General features: G+C 44.2%; 1 protein-coding gene across 3 annotated transcripts in view; it reads right to left on the bottom strand.

Annotated features, from left to right (window-relative positions):
* The window catches only part of LOC124804696 (leucine-rich repeat-containing protein 24-like), a 370,900-nt gene that overhangs the window by 190,574 nt on the left and 164,260 nt on the right, over positions 1–16,066 (bottom strand). For all 3 annotated transcript variants that reach the window (XM_047264949.1, XM_047264950.1, XM_047264948.1), the window contains exon 2: positions 5,305–5,383. The gene's annotated coding sequence lies outside the window, so the exon portion shown is untranslated. The remainder of the gene's footprint in view (positions 1–5,304; positions 5,384–16,066) is intronic.

Here is a 16,066-nt window from a genome sequence, read left to right as displayed (position 1 = left end):
ACTAAAGGATCAAAATACCTCTTAGCCTGTCCCGAAAGTGAAACAAGTAACATAAATAGGGCAAATTAGATTTTTTTTCTACTCAAGCTACCTGTTATAAGAAGCTGTAAAACAGATAACTGCTAAGAACAATAACATGCGCGTTTTTTAAATTAAGTCAGCTGCCGAATATTAATGTAAATGCGAAAGTGCCACACTTCGGTTGTTGTCTACGAGCTTTGATTGCATAGACTCAACCCAAATAACACACACACACACACACACACACACACACACACACACACACACACACACACAGAGAGAGAGAGAGAGAGAGAGAGAGAGAGAGAGAGAAATGAATTTATGGCGCTCAACAGCGAGCTGTTAGCGTACTTGCTAAGAAAAAAGAAGCGTGACGAATGTACTCAAAGGGCATCGTTCTTCTTACGGCAGATTGCACCTTGGTTCCCCTGTATCAGTATGGCCCCATATGGGCAAGTGGGATGTTTAGGGGCGACGGTAATTAGCTGGAGCTGTGTAGTATTTTCGGTCCACGTTATATGTGTGTGTGTGTGTGTGTGTGTGTGTGTGTGTGTGGTAGTATAGTTATACTGCTGCTTAGAGGCGTCGTCTAGACTACTCAGTACATTGCGGTTTCAGATGTTCGCAGCCTCTGCACGTTTTCTTATGGCATCTACACACATTGCACAATGTCGTCGTTCGGTCTTCTATTATTTCCAGCAAAGAACCTCCGCAGCAAATCTATCACCCATTTACCTGGCTACGCATGCTGCCCAGCTTCATTTTAATTGAAGGCATGCACGGAAAAACGGGCTAACCCTCAAATGTAAAAGCTCAGAGGCAAGTGTTGCCATTTTTTGCCTTGCACGCGAACTATCAAAACTGACATTGGTCTCACCCCTAAATGTCACGTTTCCGCGCATGTCTTCAATTACAATCATAATCACAAGTTTCACTCCAGTCTGTTCTCTGACACCTTTGTTTTTCTGTATCACGTGGTAACTTCCAAGCTGAGCGTCCTGAATGATTTTCACCTATAAAGTCAACGTCTCATTGCCATTAGTCGAAACTTCTTTTTCAGGGCTTTGTTTTGAAACACATCGGACGGTTAGTGTAGAACAGCCTATTTATTTTTAGTTTATCAAATGCAATACAGGCCATTTCTACTCGATCTTTGCTTTCCACCCTTGTTGTTGTACTCAACAGTTCTGAATACAGAAACTTTTCAGCTTTTTGTACGACTTCACAGTTTATTTTTCGAAATGATAGCTACATATTACTTTTGTCTTGTTGTAAATGATTTCAGGACAACTTTCGACGTGCTCTGTAAAATTCCTTGCTGAATCTGTCTGAACTAGATGCAAACAGTACAGCATTATTTGAAAAACGAAGGTACTTCAAATGTGGTTTAGTTTCCGAGGTTAAGGGCTGAGAACTCTCTACGACGTCAGATGATACACCGACGGAAAAAAATCGCAACACCAAAAAATAATTAATGTTGAGAAATGATATTTCGGAAACACATTTTGTCTAGGTAACGTTGCACAATCATGGGTCAACGTAAGCGCGATATAAACCATTGATAATGTGAAATGCTGGTACATCATTAACAGGTGTAATCGCCAGAATGTCGAATGCAAGTATACAAACGTGCACGCATGGTATTGTACAGGTTCCGGATATCTGGTTACGGGATGGAGTTCCATATTTGTTGCACTTGGTCGGTCAATACAAGGGCGGTTTTTGCTGTTTGTGGATGACGCTGAATTGTCGACTGATGATGTCATTGAATGGAGACAGATCTCGACCGAGCGAGGAGGCGCAGTGTTTCGCGCACTGGACTCGCATTCGGGAGGACGACGGTTCAATCCCGGGTCCGGCCATCCTGATGTAGGTTTTCCGTGATTTCCCTACATCACTTCAGGCAAATGCCGGGATGGTTCCTTTGAAAGGGCACGGCCAGTTTCCTTCCCCATCCTTCCCTAATTCGAGCTTGTGCTCCGTCTGTAATGACCTCGTTGTCGACGGGACCTTAAACACTGATCTCCTCCTCCACAGATCTGGTGATAAAGCAGTCCAAGGCAACCGGTCGACACTCTGTAGGGCATGTTGGGTTACAACAAAGGTATGTTGGCAGGCGTTATTCTGTTGGAAAACATCACCTGGAATGCTGTTCATGAATGGCCGCACAACAGGTCGAATCACCAGACTAACGTACAAATTTGCAGTCAGGGTGCGTGGTACAACAAAGAGAGAGCTCCTGCTGTCATACGATACTGCACCCAGATCATAACACCAGGAAATCCAATGTGTCCAGCACCCAGACTAGTTGGTTGCAGGCCCTCAACTGGCCTCCTCCTAACCAACACAAGACCATGGCATGGAGGCAGAATCAGGTTTCATTAGAAAACACAACAGACCTCCACCCTGCCTTCCAATGGGCACTCGCTTGACGCCACTGCACTCGCAAATGGCGGCGGTTTGGGGTCATAGAATACACGCTACAGGACCTGTGGCTCGGATTGTCCTTCAAATAACCTACATCTACATCTACATACATACTCCGCAATCCACCATACGGTGCGTGGCGGAGGGTACCTCGTACCACAACTAGCATCTTCTCTCCCTGTTTCACTCCCAAACAGAACGAGGGAAAAATGACTGCCTGTATGCCTCTGTACGAGCCCTAATGTCTCTTATCTTATCTTTGTGGTCTTTCCGCGAAATATAAGTTGGCGGCAGTAAAATTATACTGCAGTCAGCCTCAAATGCTGGTTCTCTAAATTTCCTCAGTAGCCATTCACGAAAAGAACGCCTCCTTTCCTCCAGAGACTCCCACCCGAGTTCCTGAAGCATTTCAGTAACACTCGCGTGATGATCAAACCTACCAGTAACAAATCTAGCAGCCCGCCTCTGAATTGCTTCTACGTCCTCCCTCAATCCGACCTGATAGGGATCCCAAACGCTCGAGCAGTACTCAAGAATAGGTCGTATTAGTGTTTTATAAGCGGTCTCCTTTACAGATGAACCACATCTTCCCAAAATTCTACCAATGAACCGAAGACAACTATCCGCCTTCCCCACAACTGCCATTACATGCTTGTCCCACTTCATATAGCTCTGCAATGTTACGCCCAAATATTTAATCGACGTGACTGTGTCAAGCGCTACACTACCCATGGAGTATTTAAACATTACGGGATTCTTTTTCCTATTCATCTGCATTAATTTACATTTATCTATATTTAGAGTTAGCTGCGATTCTTTACACCAATCACAAATCCTGTCCAAGTCATCTTGTATCTTGCTACAGTCACTCAACGACGACACCTTCCCGTACACCACAGCATCATCAGCAAACAGCCGCACATTGCTATCCACCCTATTCAAAAGATCATTTATGTAGATAGAAAACAACAGCGGACCTACCACACTTCCCTGGGGCACTTCAGATGATACCCTCATCTCCGATGAACACTCACCATCGAGGACAACGTACTGGGTTCTATTACTTAAGAAGTCTTCGAGCCACTCACACATTTGGGAACCAATCCGATATGCTCGTACCTTAGTTAGGAGTCTGCAGTGGGGCACCGAGTCAAATGCTTTCCGGAAGTCAAGGAATATGGCATCCGTCTGATACCCTTCAACCATGGTTCGCAAGATATCATGTGAAAAAAGGGCGAGTTGCATTTCGCAGGAGCGATGCTTTCTAAAGCCGTGCTGATGCATGGACAGCAACTTCTCTGTCTCAAGGAAATTCATTATATTCGAACTGAGAATATGTTCGAGAATCCTGCAACAAACCGATGTTAAGGATATTGGTCTGTAATTTTGAGGATCCGTCCTTCTACCCTTCTTATATACAGGCGTCACCTGCGCTTTTTTCCAGTCGCTCGGGACTTTACCTTGGGCAAGAGATCCGCGATAAATGCAAGCTAAGTAAGGAGCCAATGCAGTAGAGTACCGTCTGTAAAACCGAATTGGAATCCCATCAGGACCTGGCGATTTATTTATTTTCAACCCATTCAGCTGCTTCACAACCCCAGGGATGTCTATCACTATGTCCTCCATAAGGGAATCTGTACGAGACTCAAACGACGGTATGTTTGTAACCGATTTGTAACAGTTTGTTGTGTCACTAGAGTGGCAGTTGCTGCTCAGATTGCTGCTCCAGATGCAGTACGACGAGCCACAGCCGTAATTCGAACACGTTGGCTTCCCTCTCAGTAGGGCCCAGTGGCCGTCTGAAGTCCGATCTTCCTGCGATCCTACATTCTCGTGACCACCGCTGCCAGCAATCATGTACAGTGGCTACAATCCTGCCAAGTCTTTCTGCAGTATCTGAGAAGGAACATCCAGCTTGTCGTAGCCCTATTACTTGACCTCGTTCAAACTCGGTGAGGTGTTCACAATGGCATCTTTGTCACCTTAAAGTCATTCGTGACTAACATCAACTCACCACGTCCCATCTCAAAGGTAACTAAAGGTCAGGACCTTACGGCGTGTAATTAAAGGAAATCTTATTTCCATTCTCATAGTGGCGTTGCTATTGCCGCTCATATGCGACTGGTGCGAGATTTGAATAGACATCATCTTTCAAATGTAGAAACACTCCTAGCAACTTTCGTCTATGTCACACAACTCTTCCTTGGTGTGGCGTCTTTTCCCGCCAGTATTATTCTTGTCGCGTGGAATCATCTTACCTGACTTTCCACTCAGTTTTGACTTTCTCAGTCTCCTGACAAAGTGTCACGGAAGCTGTAGCAATGGCATGCATGTTCTTCAGTAAGTACGAGTATTATTGATACATTGTTCCTCAACGACTAAAAGCACAGACGTTGTTGAAACTATAGATATTCAAGCTCGCGTTCCATTTTGACTAGTAACAAATATTCCGCGACCAATGAAGAACTGGACGCTGGTCTGTACGTGGCCATTCAGAAAAGCAACACGTTGTTACATCAGCGCGTTACAGGGGACTCAAACCGCAACCGTCTTTATATCAGACCAGTTCGACGCAGTCTCGACATCCAGATTAGTGGAGACCGACTATAGTACTTAGTTCTGCTCCTCTGACGTGACCTTCGTTTACCTGCTGCTGACGAAAAAAAGTTGCGAGCGGAATTCAGCTGTTGAAAGTGCTAACACTAACCTTCATTTGTTGTTTAACCTTGATAATATGCTTGCTTCATTCTGAATTGACTTTCACTGCGCAAGCCAAACCATGACGTAACGCATTTCGAAGAACTTTTAAATGTCGAACGAACGAGGTAGTCATTCAAACGGGAAAAAGGAACTTACCAAGTCTCGTGAATTCAGTCCGATGGCGAGTAGGTGAAACGGAGGTTCCTTTACAGTGTCTTCTCTTCTGTCATGGAACCTGCAGGAGAAAAAAGTAACGTCATTTAGGTGCTGCACACAAGCGACAGAAGGAATCGTGCTAAATATAGCTCCAATAAACAAACACAACGAAATCTACTGTAAGTAATTACTTAAAATGATTTGAAATTTAGTAGATGGATGGGTGTGAAATTAGTGGCGAATGATGTTAATGAGCGTATAAGCAACAGCCTCCACATGTGATGGCAGGGATGAGCGACGTTTTCCAGATTGCTCCCGAAAATACGTTTAGTAAGCGTAGGGCGTTTTTCAACTATAGTGTTGGAGCAGGCGCCTGGTTTCAGAGCCACTGGCCACTTTCGAAGTATTAGAAGTACATGACCGTTGGTGGAAGTGTTTCCAAAAGTTATATTTGTTGCGATTCACAAGGGTTACTGAAACACAGGTTTCATTTTATCTCTATGACAACCATTTCGTTTTACTGACCATCAGATTTCACGGAATAAGTAAGACCCACTTCGAATAAAAGAGAATAAGGCGAGATAGGTGGTTCCGAGCACACTTGGAAAACAGATTACGAAGCAGAAAGATGGTAAAGTCCACACACAAAGTTCAGGTTTTTACTAAACATTTACCAGTGCCAAAACATTCTAATGCTAGTACTGAGTGGCTGGGAACAATGTCCTTAAAATAACAGTTTTCCAGACACTTTTTGCGGTTGACGGAAATGTTATCGTCAGTGACAAAACAGTAGGACACCTGGTAGAAAAAGAAAGGGCAGTATGAATGTTTCAAAAAGAAAAAATTATGCTGTGAAATTTAAAAAAAATAAACAGGTGACGTTAAGAAACAACTGACAGTCAATACACAAGGTGATTGAAAAAGAACGAACAGATTTCATTTGTTTTACAGACAAACTGTGAAAGACAGAAATACATTGAGTATGTCACTGGACAGAGCTTAAGTTCAGAGTCTTACGTTCGCAAAGACACTGTGCCATACATTCAACATGAGCACTATACGTTACACAAGAAACATCAAAACTGGTTCTCTTTATTGAATCGGCAGCTTCAACAATTCGATTTCTCAGATCTTGAAGAGTATCTACCACGAATGAGGCAAAGACTCTATCTTATATGTACCTCCACAGAAAAAAAAAATTCGCAAGGTGTGAGGTCTAGTCACGTGGGAGGCCAAAAATGGGTTGACTTTGCGAAATTATAACACACAAAATAATTTCTCTTGTGGTGTAGCCGCCAAGTTGCTACAAACAAAAACGCAGCTGTGTCAAAACTTTGAACCTTCCTCTGTCCAGTGACATGCGCAGAGTCTTTCTCACTCTTACAGTTGGTCTGTAATAAACAACTGAAATCTGTTCCTTCTTTTTGAATCACCCCAAGTTCTGTCAATTGTGTACCAATTAGCGATTTGTCGCAACAGATTATTCGTACATATTCTCAGTTCTTAGTTACGAAATCGCAGATCTGAAATCGAGGAATACGAGCGAGACAGGTGGTAAGATGCAAAAGTTCTGCTTTCTGATGATTAGACTCTGAAGAGACATGAGTGTAAGAAGGCGAAAACTCAAATTTCGCGAAGTTAAGGGAGAAGGGGAAGGCATGGGACCTAATCCTCTTCTAGTGACTTAATTATGACTGAAACAAATTTATTCTGTGTCCTGATATTGCGATATAATTTCACCTGAACAGGGAAGTTATCGAACATACACCATATCTTCCTATCACGTCATGGGCGCGGTTCACGTCTGCAAAACAGGCAGATTTTGGCCTTATCTTATCTCCGCTATTCTGAGTCTCTTGGACTTGTGAGCTGTATTGGAACGGCGTCGACAGTTGTACTGAAAAATACCAAGAGAGCGAAAATATCGGAAAAGGTAAATTTTAGCACTCAGAAGTGTGTTCCTAATGGTAGAGCGATGTGGCTTTTACAGGAAAACGAAAAGTGAAATATGAACTAAGTTATCAGCAACAAATGACAGGCAAAAGTAAATACACATTTTATATTAAATCCATGATTGATCTGGAGAAATGATCGCATACTGAGGTGAAACTCTTGACTCCAAATGAAAAAAAAAAGCTAACATCAATCATAGATCGAAAAAGTGGGGATTGAACATATTAGAAGTCCTTCCAAGCCGAATCAACAAATCACATTCGTCGAAACACTGTGAAAACAAAAAGCCCGTATTTCACTGAGACATTAAAAATAGCTCTCTATCGTGGGAAAGAAAAAGAAACATCTAGAGGTAGCAGCAGTTAACCTTACATTTCCAGTCTGACAACTTGCGTAGGAATGTCCCCAGCACGACAAGTAAAATTATGATTTTTATAGATGCTACAGAAGAAAGAAACTAGAAAAAGAAACAGACAAATTGCAGTGGATACGAAGGCAAAACAGATACTTGGTAACGAGAAAGAAAATATAGCCTGCAGGAACAGGTTCATACGTAAGCCAAGGTGAGAAATATCCTTTCTTCCAGAAGTGCTAGCCCGCAGGGTTCGCGGGAGAGCTTCATCTACATCTACATGACTACTCTGCAATTCACATTTAAGTGCTTGGCAGAGGGTTCATCGAACCACAATCATAATATCTCTCTACCATTCCACTCCTGAACAGCGCGTAGGAAAAACGAACACCTAAACCTTTCTGTTCGAGCTCTGATTTCTCTTGTTTTATTTTGATGATCATTCCTACCTATGTAGGTTGGGCTCAACAAAATATTTCAGCATTCGGAAGAGAAAGTTGGTGACTGAAATTTCGTAAATAGATCTCGCCGTGACGAAAAACGTCTTTGCTTTAATGACTTCCATCCCAACTCGCGTATCATATCTGCCACACTCTCTCCCCTATTACGTGATAATACAAACCGAGCTACCTTTTTTGCACCCTTTCGATGTCCTCCGTCAATCCCACCTGGTAAGGATCCCACACGGCGCAGCAATATTCTAACAGAGGACGAACGAGTGTAGTGTAAGCTGTCTCTTTAGTGGACTTGTTGCATCTTCTAAGTGTCCTGCCAATGAAACGCAACGTTTGGCTCGCCTTCCCCACAATATTATCTATGTGGTCTTTCCAACTGAAGTTGTTCGTGATTTTAACACCCAGGTACTTAGTTGAATTGACAGCCTTGAGAATTGTACTATTTATCGAGTAATCGAATTCCAACGGATTTCTTTTGGAACTCATGTGGATCACCTCACACTTTTCGTTATTTAGCGTCAACTGCCACCTGCCACACCATATAGGAATCTTTTCTAAATCGCTTTGCAACTGATACTGGTCTTCGGATGACCTTACTAGACGGTAAATTACAGCATCATCTGCGAACAACCTAAGAGAACTGCTCAGATTGTCACCCAGGTCATTTATATAGATCAGGAACAGCAGAGGTCCCAGGACGCTTCCCTGGGGAACACCTGATATCACTTCAGTTTTACTCGATGATTTGCCGTCTATTACTACGAACTGCGACCTTCCTGACAGGAAATCACGAATCCAGTCGCACAACTGAGACGATACCCCATAGGCCCGCAGCTTGATTAGAAGTCGCTTGTGAGGAACGGTGTCAAAAGCTTTCCGGAAATCCAGAAATACGGAATCAACCTGAGATCCCCTGTCGATAGCGGCCATTACTTCGTGCGAATAAAGAGCTAGCTGCGTTGCACAAGAACGATGTTTTCTGAAACCATGCTGATTACGTATCAATAGATCGTTCCCTTCGAGGTGATTCATAATGTTTGAATACAGTATATGCTCCAAAACCCTACTGCAAACCGACGTCTATGATATAGGCCTGTAGTTCGATGGATTACTCCTACTACCCTTCTTAAACACTGGTGCGGCCTGCGCAATTTTCCAATCAGTAGGTACAGATCTATCGGTGAGCGAGCGGTTGTTTATGATTGCTAAGTAGGGAGCTATTGTATCAGAGTAATCTGAAAGGAACCTAATCGGTATACAATCTGGACCTGAAGACTTGCCCATATCAAGCGATTTGAGTTGCTTCGCAACACCTAAGGTATCTACTTCTAAGAAACTCATGCTAGCAGCTATTCGTGTTTCAAATTCTGGACTATTCCATTCGTCTTCCCTGGTGAAGGAATTTCGGAAAACTGCGTTCAGTAACTCCGCTTTAGCGGCACAGTCGTCGGTAACAGTACCATCGGCAGTGCGCAGCGAAGGTATTGACTGTGTCTTGCCGCTTGTGTACTTTACATACGACCAGAATTTCTTCGGATTTTCTGCCAAATTTCGAGACAATGTTTCGTTGTGGAACCTATTAAAGGCATCTCGCATTGAAGTCCGTGCCAAATTTCGCGCGTCTGTAAATTTTAGCCAATTTTCGGGATTTCGCATTCTTCTGAACTTCGCATGCTTTTTCCGTTGCCTCTGCAACAGCGTTCGGACCTGTTTTGTGTACCATGGGGGATCAGTTCCATCTCTTACCAATTTATGAGATATGAATCTCTCAACTGCTGTTGCTACTATGTCTTTGAATTTGAGCCACATCTCGTCTACATTTGCATAGTTAGTTCGAAAGGAATGGAGATTGTCTCTTAGGAAGGCTTCTAGTGACACTTTATCCGCTTTTTTAAATAAAATTATTTTGCGTTTGTTTCTGGTGGATTTGGAAGAAACGGTATTGAGCCTAGCTACAACGACCTTGTGATCACTAATCCCTGTATCAGTCATGATGCTCTCAATTAGCTCTGGATTGTCTGTGGCTAAGAGGTCAAGTGTGTTTTCGCAACCATTTACAAATCGCGTGCGTTCGTGGACTAACTGCTCGAAATAATTTTCGGAGAAAGCATTTAGGACAATCTCGGAAGATGTTTTCTGCCTACCACCGGTTTTGAACAAGTATTTTTGCCAACATATCGAGGGAAGTTTGAAGTCCCCACTAACTATAACCGTATGAGTGGGGTATTTATTTGTTACGAGACTCAAATTTTCTCTGAACTGTTCAGCAACTATATCATCGGAGTCTGGCGGTCGGTAGAAGGAGCCAATTATTAACTTAGTTCGGCTGATAAGTATAACTTCCACCCATACCAATTTGCACTGAGTATCTACTTCGACTTCACTACAAGATAAACCACTACTGACAGACACAAACATTCCACCATCAATTCTGCCTAATCTATCTTTCCTGAACACCGTCTGAGACTTTCGTAAAAATTTCTGCAGAACTTATTTCAGGCTTTAGCCAGCTTTCTGTACCTATAACGATTTCAGCTTCTGTGCTTTCTATTAGCACTTGTAGCTCAGGGACTTCCCCAGCAGAACTACAACAATTTACAACTACAATTCCGACTGTTCCTTGATCCAAGCACGTCCGGTATTTGCCATGCACCCTTTGAGATTGCAGCCCACCCCGTACTTTCCCGAGGCCTTCTAACCTAAAAAACCGCCCAGTCCACGCCACACAGCCTCCGCTACCCGTGTAGCCGCCAGCTGAGTGTAGTGAACTCCTGACCTTTTCAGCGGAACCCGAGACCCCACCACCCTATGGCGCAAGTCAAGGAATCTGCAGCCAACACGGTCGCAAAACCGTTTGAGCCTCTGATTCAGACCCTCCACCCGGCTCTGCATCAAAGGTCCGCAGTCGGTTCTGTCAACGATGCTGCAGATGGTGAGCTCTGCCTTCATCTCGTAAGCAAGACCGGCAGCCTTCACCAAATCAGATAGCCGCTGGAATCCAGAGAGAATTTCCTCAGATCCAAAGCGACACACGTCATTAGTGCCCACATGTGCCACCACCTGCAGCTGGCTGCACCCTGTGCTCTTCATGGCCTCCGGAAGGACCCTTTCCACATCAGGAATGACTCCACCCGGAATGCACACGGAGTGCACACTGGATTTCTTCCCCTCCTTAGCCGCCATATCCGTAAGGGGCCCCATTACGCGCCTAACATTGGAGCTCCCAACTACCAATAAGCCCACCCTCTGCGACTGCCCGGACCTTGAAGGCTGAGAATGATCCTCTGAAACAGGGCAGGCAGCTGCATCTAGCTCAGCCAGAGACAGTGCCTGAAACTTGTTTGTCAGACGCACCGGGGAGGCTTTCTGATCAGCCTCCGGGGACGTCTCTCGCTGTCTGCCACGCCTTGGAACGACCTCCCAATCAACCACAGGCGAGAGCTCAGCCCCACTGCGGGCAGCAACCGGGGCAACCACAGCGGCAGACCGATCTGGGGACAGACGGGACGAGGTTGACATCCCCGTGATACTCAAGTCCGGCTCCCCACAGTGGTGCCCATTGGCAACAGCCTCAAGCTGCGCGACCGAAGTCAGCGCCGCTTGCAGCTGTGAGCGAAGGGATGCCAACTCAGCCCTCATCCGAACACAGCAATCACAGTCCCTGTCCATTCTAATCGATGTTGAACAACAGTTACTGAAACACGAGTCCGTGCCTAGATAACGCAAGGGAAACACGCAAAGAATGTATGAACTAACCTGTACAAATGCCTAACGACTGCGCTACAATCTGCCTGAATTTACGATTACAGTAACTAAAACTCGAAATTACACCTCCTATACGAAACTCACACGCAATTTAAGTTAGAATCTACGAAGTAAACACTAAAGTGCGATGCTACAACTCTCAAATACTATAATACGCCCGAAATTTATGAATTAAACAATGTAAGTACCTAAAAACACGCAAAGAAATTAAGAATTAAACTATGTAACAAGTAAGTAAGCTAAGAGTATACGACTTGCTGCTGGCAGCTGCTTATCCAACGGCGGCAGGGAGTTTGAAGGGTAGGAGACGAGGTACTGATAGAACTGAAGTTGTGATGACGGGTCATGAGTCGTGCTTGGGAGCTCAGTTGGCAGAGCACTTGCCCGCGAAATGCAAAGGTCCCCGAGTTCGAGCCTCGGCCCGGCACACAGTTTTAATCTGCCAGGAAGTTCCATATCAGCGCACACTCCGCTGCAGAGTGAAAATTTCATTCTGGAAGTTTCAAAATGAGAAATGTCTGTGAGGCTGAAAATGTATTATCGTCGTTAATTAGTAAAAGAAGTCTCGAAATTCGAATTAGAATTTGATTCTAAACCTGTGGGCATAGGCAATTACCCGGTATTTATGTGCGTTCATTGGTAATGTTACATTTAGACGGACGGCGCTTAGATCTGCAAGATTTTCTGGTAAAGAATGCAGATGTTGCTCAATAACGATTACATTTAATTCTGGAAAATCGGATGATGTGTTCGAGAACACTCAGTAATCAGTGAGAAATGTGGTTTCACTTTATATTCACTTTTGATAAATAACACTGTTATCGACTCAGAATTCAACTATTTTCTGAGGCATCTAAATGAGATACAATCACAGAGGACTACTCCTTCACTACATAGGGATGCACGTTGTAATTAAATTTCCCGATGGCTTAAAACTGCTTGCCGGGTCAGGACTCGAAGTTCGATCTTTGCCCTCCGAAGCAAACGCTGTCACCGACTAAGCCAGTTGCCCATGCCTGAAGTAATCCTCAGACAGAGCATGAACGTCGAGGGCGATGAGATCTGTGACGTCGCAACACAGATTTCACGTTTCGGTGCATTCGCGGATTTGAAATACAGGATAACTCCCGTGGAATCCACCGTAACATACTACGAAACGGGGCTGCGATGCGATCTCTCTTTTTTACGTCATAAGCCGAACTGAGCACACTGCTCATTCGAATGCACCATTCCAAAATTGAAGTGCCGTTTGTTGGTACAGGCATTTCCCGCGGACAACTGCATATAACATTTTATTTATCTAGGAATTGTGGAATGAACTGTTTCTAATCTGCAAGTCGTCACCTTTTTCCCGGACTTTATTCCCTATCTTAATGGGGTTGGTACGTTAATTTTGGTGCTTCCTGCCGAATACTAGGCAAGCGTCGCTGCATCACACCAGCCTTCTTACTGAAAACAACATCAACATAACTTCCACAAAGCAATTTGTCTGCGTTCTGTTCCCCTCCCCTTCCTGGCCATACTGGAGTGCAAATAGCAACAGGATTTCCTCGCCTAGAGTTAGTGTACTCTGGAACGAACCTTTCCTGCCTTTTTTTCTGGTTTAGAACAGATATGGAAAAGGTGTGTGCGGTACTGCACGTAATCAGACAATGACACCTGTTGGGCAGTGTTCCAGTTTCAGGTTTTTCCATGCGTGTTAGTCTGCGGTGAAATTCTCCACGCGTGTGAGTGAAGAGGTGTTACAACGGGTCACTTTGCACTTCGCCGCAGACAGCACATTCAGTGTTATGTTTTCAGTGGTTCTGCGCTGTATACTAGGCAGGATACGTTCATGACTCTGGGAATATTGCATCGCATTCCACAGGACGATTACATACCCAGTGCGGAAAATGAGGTGCTTATTGCGTTTGTGTTCTGCGGTAAGCCACCTATTACGCAAAGCAAGAGCGTCAAGCAGAAATAAACCTCCGGTTTTTTTTTAATGTCAAACAGAAGTGTGTAATAACTACAAATAGAGACAGTCAGCAGGCACGTCAAGTTATCAGAACCTACTGTAGCCATGTGGACACCAGGGTGGAATCCTGATTCGTGTATCCAAGGGTCAAAATGGACACTGTAAAAACAAAACCAAATAAAAACTTAGGTACTGGTGATTAATGGATTTCTGAACTCAGTGGTGACTATGTTTTTACGTCCATAAGCCAAGTTCTCATAAAGCGTATTTCGCTCTACCGTGCAATGTGTGTTGTTTTGGAACTACCTGGCAGGCTGACACCTTCTATCGCACTCGAACCTTGTCTTTGGCGCGGAGTGCTCTTATCGACTGAGCTATCCAATCACTTGGAAATGTTTCCAGTTCGAGACTCGTTCCGGCGTAGAATTTTAATCTGCCAGCAAGTCTCAAATAAGACGAGTTGTCTGTCGGCAGGTGCAACGTTAGATCTTAATGAACGGAGTTTTTGCAAATGCTACAGCCGAAATTGCCGTACACTAACTTATTACGAGACCGAAAAGGATCGATAACGCTTGTACTTCAGGCATTCCATTCGAATGCTGGCAATGGAAGAAAATAGCATCACTGGTATTTGCACGGAGGAGAATTTACCAGCGATCCCTAGAGTAATGAACTGTTCCCAGAAGTATGAGAACAAGAAGGTTGCACCAGAGTGTAGAAAACGTAGTAGGACCGACCCACTGAAGTATCGTTCCAGGGCAAACATTCATACAAGACGATTTAGACAAAATTCCTAGTTGGTGTGATGAGTGGCAGCTAGCTCTAGATATGGAAAAATGTAAGTTAATGCGGATGAGTAGGAAGAACAAACCTGTAACGTCCGGATACAGTATTATTAGTGTCCTACTTGAGACAGTCAAGCCGGCCGAAGTGGCCGTGCGGTTCTAGGCGCTGCAGTCTGGAACCGCGAGACCGCTACGGTCGCAGGTTCGAATCCTGCCTCGGGCATGGATGTTTTTGATGTCCTTAGGCTAGTTAGGTTTAACTAGTTCTAAGTTCTAGGGGACTAATGACCTCAGAAGTTGAGTCCCATAGTGCTCAGAGCCATTTGAACCATTTGAGACAGTCAAGTCGTTTAAATATCTGGGCGGAACGTTGCAAAGCGATATGAAATGGAACGAGCAGATGAGGGTTGTGATAGGGAAGAATTTTAGGAAATTGTGGCTCACCTGTAGGGGAGACCGCGTATAGGACGCTGGTGCGACCTGTTCTTGAGCACTGCTCGAGTGTTTGGGATCTGTACCAGGTCGGATTAAAGGAAGACAGTGAAGCAATTCAAAGACGGGCTGCCTCACCAGTAATTTAGAACAACACGTGAGTGGTACGGAGATGCTTCAGGATTTCAAATGGGAATCCCTGGAGGTAAGGCGACGTTCTTTTCGAGGAACTTTATTGAGAAAATTTAGAGAACCGGGATTTGAAGCTGACAGCCGAAAATTTCTACTGCCACCAACATACATTGCGTAAGGACAGCGAAAATAAAATACGAGAAATTAGGCTTCATACGAAGGTATATAGACAGTCACTTTTTCCTCGCTCTATATGCGAGTGGAACAGGAAAAGAAATGACTAGTAGTGGTACAAAGTACCCTCCGCCAAGCACCCGTACGGTGGCTTGTGGCGTATCGATGTAGATGTATACTTTTACCACGTTTGATCGATAAGAAATGCCTTCATTTGCTGCAGTCCTCGCAGACTGGCACCGCTGGCGCGCAACTACTCAGCGCGTTTCTCGGAGGACCTGTTGCAATCCCTGGTAGACGCAAGCTATTGCTGTAATTAGCTGTGTAGTTACTGTGGCCGAAACAGGACCGTGCGACGAAGCAACATACTGTCATCGATTTCCTAACACTTATTTATTTATTTGCTGCGTGAACTTTATGGCCCGATGTGTAAAAATTATGACAGACCCCACATTCCATTAACCCTTGCAATACCAAGGAGGGAGTGGGGATGTACTCTACACCTATCTTTTTAAGATATTGTAATCTAGTAAGTTATTTTATACTTTAATCTCTCAAAAAAATATGTATAATGTTTTTAATGAGTTCTTCCAGTTAACTTCATATATGTCTCAAATTTTTCAAAAAAATGTTCAAATGTGTGTGAAATCTCACACACACACACACACACACACACACACATGCCCGAGGGAGGACTCAAACCTCCGCCGGTAAATTTTTCAGTTAAACTTAAATTTTTGGGTAAGTCTCAGTACTA

Source organism: Schistocerca piceifrons, chromosome 7 (genome assembly GCF_021461385.2).
Source record: "Schistocerca piceifrons isolate TAMUIC-IGC-003096 chromosome 7, iqSchPice1.1, whole genome shotgun sequence".
NCBI classification, from domain to species: Eukaryota; Metazoa; Arthropoda; class Insecta; order Orthoptera; family Acrididae; genus Schistocerca; species Schistocerca piceifrons.
Note: the sequence above shows the minus strand (reverse complement) of the source record. Positions and strands in the feature narration are given on the sequence as shown.